Genomic DNA, 7238 nt, shown 5'->3' on the forward strand with positions numbered 1-7238 from the left:
AAGGCTTTGCCCAATGACAAGAATAGAATGATGTTCAGCGTTGTGTCTGTCTCTTAAAGTCCTTTGTCCTAGACCCTATAACATAACTGAGCCTCAGGAAAGGCGACCGTAAGTACAACTGGGAGAGTTATTTCACAAAACAGAAAAACAAAACAAAGCCAAAAAACTATGATAGGGCTTCCCTGGTGGCGCAGTGGTTGAGAGTCCGACTGCCGATGTAGGGGACACGGGTTCGTGCCCCGGTGTGGGAAGATCCCACATGCCGTGGAGCACCTGGGCCCGTGAGCCATGGCCGCTGAGCCTGCGCATCCAGAGCCTGTGCTCCGCAACGGGAGAGGCCACAACAGTGAGAGGCCCGCGTACCGAAAAAAAAAAAAAAAAAACACCAAAACTGTGATAGACTGGGTAGCATTGCTTTGGAACTGTTTCAAAGGAAGTTAACACAAAAGCCAGGCAAATGGATTCTTCCAACTTTATCTGAAAACAATCCAACTTCACCATAGGAGGGCAGCAGGGGACCATACACAGCTTCACAGGCCCCGAGGCTTACAAAGAAGGTTTGCATGGCACATGGAAACGGAACAATGATGCAAGCTGTAAACAGAGTCAGCAATAGACTCGCTGCAGCAATGCCCCCCACCTAAATGGGGCGTCTCAGGAGTTGAAAGAACAGTAGATATTGCCAACTAAAAATTGTCACTCGCCGTCTGGTTCTACAAGGCTGAAGTCGCTAGCCACAGCAATCCCTGACCTTCAACACACCTTAAAAGGGGTTCAGGGTAGAGATCAGGAATGAGGCACTCTGTGCTCTGGGAAAAACTGGCAGAACAGGCCTTCAGATGGTTAGATATTTTCAGGAGGAGAGTTTATGAGCCCAATTTCTTGCATCTTCTGATATGTGGAAAAGCACTCAAATCACTCACGGAGGCATCTGTTCCTTGTGACCAGCAGTAACCCTCTGCCAAAATGTGAGCTTGACTGCACGTGCCCCCTTCACTAATATCTTCTATATACCGACATTTCCCCCTACCTCTTCAGAGCAGTGGGGACCATAGCCCAGGAGACATCTTCTCATTTGCCCATCTACTGGCTGCATGACAGCAGGACAAGCTGAAACGATGTATTAAAGACAACAGACCCATAGCATGGAAAGAGATTTTATTCCTAAGAAGCCACTGGGAGGAAAAGTGCCCATGGGAACCACTCAACCAAAAGCGTCCATAAGAAAAAACTGTATTATAGTAAGCCACTGAAATTTATGATGGTTTGTTACAGCAGCTAGAATTAATTACCCTGAGAAATGCAGGCATACCACTTGTTCAGAGCCACTGTTCTCCACATAAATAAAAGGGAAATAAAAAGTCTTGTAGTAAAGGTAAAAGATAATCTATATAGTGCTCGGTACATAGGATACATTAGTGAGATATATGTAAATTGTGAGGAAAATACGAAGATTTGCTTATGTTTTTATCTTGAAGTATATGAAAGTAAGCTTTCTCACTAAAATTCACTGTATTTTTATATAAAAGAGTGACAATGGAATACTCACTGAATCTGCATGTCAGAGGGTCACGTGTCACGTATGCAGGATGAGGTATCCTGAGAAAAGAATTGCAATTAAATGAAAAAAGGGGGTGATAACTTACATTTGTTTATACATGTTTAACATAATGCAATCTATAATGATATCAATGTGGTTTATTTTGTAAAATCAAAACTATTAAATAGTATAATCCTGGCAATACCTTGAAATGAGAAGTAATAATTTAAATTGTCCTATATAGATGCATCTGTATACTTAAGAGAATTGTCACATTTAAAATATTATCCACCTTTCTTCTATATGAAGGTAGGTCTCCTAAATTTGCTATTTTTCCTGTGTTCAGTGACTGACAGGAGTATGCTAGCAGATAGCTGTAGAAAAGATGAACACCTTCAAGTAAAAGTGATATTTTCACAATGTGTAAAAATTGAACTTTTTTGAAAAGAACCCTTGCTATGGGGTTTGAAAATAGGTTTGTGGAGATATTATTCATTATCGTGTATTTTTTTGTTGCTGAAATGATATATTTTTCACCTCTGAGTTCTCTCATATTTACATATTTCTAAAAACCTTTTTAAAATTTCTAACCTCTAAAAATTGTATAAATGAATAGTTTCCACTTTGAAAGCAATTATTATGTAACAATTTTTAACTAGTTTACATAACTGTTTTGATACCAGGTAGATGAAAATTTTCTATGCAAATTCCAACAAAACATTTAAATAGCTGGTAGATGGAATTGAAATATATCATGATAGGAGCAAAATGTTTTTCTTCCATTTGGACCCATACATTTTTTTCAGCTATTACAGCCACTGAAGTCGACTATGAGATCAAAGTGAACATATAAAACATATTTTCAAATCACATATCACAAAATATTAAGCCAATACTTTTACAAATAATAAAACAATTTAAATCACTTTACTAGTTATTATTAAAATATCATAGTAAGAAGTTTATTACATTAATAAACATTTTCTGCATGCTATCTTGTCTTTCATTTTTAATTTCTTCTTTTTTAAAAAAATGCATGCATTCGGATGCACATTCACTTTATTTATTTATTTATTTATTTATAATTGGGCTTCCCTGGTGGCACAGTGGTTGAGAGTCCGCCTGCTGATGCAGGCGACGCGGGTTCGTGCCTTGGTCCGGGAGGATCCCACATGCCGCGGAGCGACTGGGCCCGTGAGCCATGGCCGCTGAGCCTGCGCGTCTGGAGCCTGTGCTCCGCAACGAACGGGAGAGGCCACAACAGTGGGAGGCCCGCGTACCGCAAAAAAAAAAAAAAAAAAAAAAAAAAAAGAAGGAAGAGGAGCGGAAGGACTAAGCAAAGGAAAAGTGGAGGAAAAAAGAAAAGTTCAGAGTCCATCAAGAAAATGACTTCAGTAGTTCTTAATCGTCACTAGTACATTTTAACTACAGCAACTTTAGAGTTTTCTCAAACTATACTTGTCAAAAATGGTCTCATATCACAGTTTAAACACACTTCTTTTTTTTCCTTTTTTTAAAAATGAATTTATTTTATTTATTTATTTTTGGCTGTGTTGGGTCTTCGTTGCTGAGCGTGGGCTCCCTCTAGTTGTGGCGAGCGGGGGCTACCCTTCGTTGCGGTGTGCGGGCTTCTCACTGTGGTGTCTTCTCTTGTTGCAGAGAATGGGCTCTATGTGCGTGGGCTTCAGTAGTTGTGGCACGCGGGCTCAGTAGTTGTGGTGCACAGGCTTAGTTGTTCTGGGGCATGTGGGATCTTCCCAGACCAGGGCTCGACCCCGTGTCCCCTGCATTGGCAGGCAGATTTTTAACCACTGCGCCACCAGGGAAGTTCCTAAACACACTTCTAAACTGACACTAAGTGAGCAAATTGTCCAATCCTCATTCAGCTTCTCCGTTGCCTGTTCCTGTTTGTTGCCACATGCTTGGAACACTCTACATTGGCTGTTACCTCTGCTATCATTTCCCCTACAATTATGTGCAGACACAGATTATGGATATCAGCCAGTGAAATATAGTTCTTTGGTGCCATCCCTAGAAGTGGTCTTGACAGAGGCACTTACAAAAGGATAATGGCATACTAAAGTTGAGAGAGAGCTGAGGAAAATTCTGCAATTACTTCACCCTGACCCCCAGTTGAAAACCACTGATCCACACAACGTTTTTCCTTTCAGCCAGACATGAAAACCCCGCTGCTGAGTGAGTGGCTTGAGATTAAAGATGATGAAAACTTTGGATCTGAACCCAGATCTTCTGATTCCCAGACTCTTCCTGTCTCCTCCATTTCCGTGGGCTTGAGCCTCCTACTGAATCTGTGTGACCTGGATCCACAACTTTCTCATTTCCTAAATGGCAACAAAAGCTACTAGCCAGGATTGGTGTGAAGGTTTAAAACAATGCTGAGAACATTGGCACTTAATGTATTTTTCATTTATGCAAGAAACCTTAAAGATTAAAAAGTCCCTAAGTTAATAATACCGTATTTCTTTACTTTTTTTCCATACAATTTTTATCATCTTTAATTTGCCTGACCCAGTTTCTTAAATTTTTGAAGGAGTTAAGATATGTTTAGCTTAAGTCTACATGAGTTCACAAGACAAGTTTCAAAGTGGGGAAGGTGCTAAGATCTTGCCCCTTCTTCACTCAGTCTGGCTGAAACCACATCTTTTTTTTTTTGAATTTCTGAATTTTATTTTATTTTTTTATACAACAGGTTCTTATTAGTTATCTATTTTATACATATTAGTGTATATATGTCAATCCCAATCTCCCAATTTGAAACCATATCTTTGGATAAACTCAGTATATAGCTTTGAAGATTTCCTTTATCTCCCCCAAAACTCAGCACTACATGTTGATGGAGGAGAAACCAGTGGGTCTAGATGGACAGATGGTCTATTGGTGCAAGAATATAGGAAAAGTTGACAACAACATCAATCAACAGAATCTTGTTGACATTTATAGAACAGTCCACCCAACAAGAGCAGAAATATTTCTAAGAGCTCAGAGAACATGCTATATGATAGACCATATCATGAGCCATAAAACCAAAAAGACTCAACAAATTTTTTTAACGTCTTTATTGGAGTATGATTGCTTTACAATGATGTATTAGTTTCTGCTATACAACAAAATGAATCAATTATATATATACATATGTTCCCATATCTCTTCCCTCTTGCATCTCGCTCCCTCCCACCCTCCCTATCCCACCCCTCCAGGCGATGACAAAGCACCGAGCTGATCTCCCTGTGCTATGCGGCTGCTTCCCACTAGCTATCTACCTTACGTTTGGTAGTGTATATATGTCCATGCCTCTCTCTCGCTTTGTCACAGCTTACCCTTCCCCCTCCCCATATCCTCAAGTCCATTCTCTGGTAGGTCTGTGTCTTTATTCCTGTCTTACCCCTAGGCTCTTCATGACATTTATTTTTTCTTAAATTCCATGTATATCTGTTAGCATACGGTATTTGTCTCTCTCTTTCTGACTTACTTCACTCTGTATGACAGACTCTAGGTCTATCCACCTCATTACAAATAGCTCAATTTCGTTTCGTTTTATGGCTGAGGAATATTCCATTGTATATATGTGCCACATCTTCTTTATCCATTCATCCGATGACGGACACTTAGGTTGTTTCCATCTCTGGGCTATTGTAGATAGAGCTGCAATGAACATTTTGGTACATGACTATTTTTGAATTATGGTTTTCTCAGGGTATATGCCCAGTAGCGGGATTGCTGGGTCATATGGTAGTTCTATTTGTAGTTTTTTAAGGAACCTCCATACTGTTCTCCACAGTGGCTGTATCAATTTACATTCCCACCAACAGTGTAAGAAGGTTCCCTTTTATCCACACCCTCTCCAGCATTTATTGTGTCTAGATTTTTTGATGATGGCCATTCTGACTGGTGTGAGATGATATCTCATTGTAGTTTTGATTTGCATTTCTCTAATGATTAATGATGTTGAGCATTCTTTCATGTGTTTGTTGGCAGTCCGTATATCTTCTTTGGAGAAATGTCTATTTAGGTCTTCTGCCCATTTTTGGATTGAGTTTTTTGTTTTTTTGTTATGGAGCTGCATGAGCTGCTTATAAATTTTGGAGATTAATCCTTTGTCAGTTGCTTCATTTGCAAATATTTTCTCCCATTCTGAGGGTTGTCTTTTGGTCTTGTTTATGGTTTCATTTGCTGTGCAAAAGCTTTGAAGTTTCATTAGGTCCCATTTGTTTATTTTTGTTTTTATTTCCATTTCTCTAGGAGGTGGGTCAAAAAGGATCTTGCTGTGATTTATGTCATAGAGTGTCCTGTCTATGTTTTCCTCTACCAGTTTGATAGTTTCCGGCCTTACATTTAGGTCTTTAATCTATTTTGAGTTTATTTTTCTGTATGGTGTTAGGGAGTGATCTAATCTCATACTTTGACATGTACCTGTCCAGTTTTCCCAGCACCACTTATTGAAGAGGCTGTCCTTTCTCCACTGTACATTCCTACCTCCTTTATCAAAGACAAGGTGACCATATGTGTGTGGGTTTATCTCTGGGCTTTCTATCCTGTTCCATTGATCTATCTTTCTGTTTTTGTGCCACTACCATACTGTCTTGATTACTGTAGCTTTGTAGTATAGTCTGAAGTCAGGGAGCCTGATTCCTCCAGCTCCGTTTTTCTTTCTCAAGATTGCTTTAGCTATTCGGGGTCTTTTGTGTTTCCATACAAATTGTGAAATTTTTTGTTCTAGTTCTGTGAAAAATGCCAGTGGTAGTTTGATAGGGATTGCATTGAATCTGTAGATTGCTTTGGGTAGTAGAGTCATTTTCACAATGTTGATTCTTCCAATCCAAGAACATGGTGTATCTCTCCATCTATTTGTATCGTCTTTAATTTCTTTCATCAGTGTCTTATAATTTTCTGCATATAGGTCTTTTGTCTCCTTAGGTAGGTTTATTCCTAGGTATTTTATTATTTTTGTTGCAATGGTAAATGGGAGTGTTTTCGTGATTTCACTTTCAGATTTTTCATCATTAGTGTATAGGAATGCCAGAGATTTCTGTGCATTAATTTTCTATCCTGCTACTTTACCAGATTCATTGATTAGCTCTAGTAGTTTTCTGGTAGCATCTTTAGGATTCTCTATGTATAGTATCATGTCATCTGCAAACGGTGACAGCTTTACTTCTTTTCCGATTTGGATTCCTTTTATTTCCTTTTCTTCTCTGATTGCTGTGGCTAAAACTTCCAAAACTATGTTGAATAAGAGTGGTGAGAGTGGGCAACCTTGTCTTGTTCCTGATCTTAGTGGAAATGCTTTCAGTTTTTCACCGTTGAGAACGATGTTGGCTGTGGGTTTGTCATATATGGCCTTTATTATGTTGAGGAAAGTTCCCTCTATGCCTACTTTCTAGAGGGTTTTTATCAAAAATGGGTGTTGAATTTTGTCGAAAGCTTTCTCTGCATCTATTGAGATGATCATATGGTTTTTCTCCTTCAGTTTGTTAATATGGAGTATCACGTTGATTGATTTGCGTATACTGAAGAATCCTTGCATTCCTGGAATAAACCCCACTTGATCATGGTGTATGATCCGTTTAATGTGCTGTTGGATTCTGTTTGCTAGTATTTTGTTGAGGATTTTTGCATCTATGTTCATCAGTGATATTGGCCTGTAGTTTTCTTTCTTTGTGACATCCTTGTCTGGTTT

The sequence above is a fragment of the Monodon monoceros genome, unplaced genomic scaffold (assembly GCF_005190385.1).
Source record: "Monodon monoceros isolate NGI ecotype Baffin Bay Population unplaced genomic scaffold, NGI_Narwhal_1 Super_Scaffold_6, whole genome shotgun sequence".
In the NCBI taxonomy this organism is placed as follows: Eukaryota; Metazoa; Chordata; class Mammalia; order Artiodactyla; family Monodontidae; genus Monodon; species Monodon monoceros.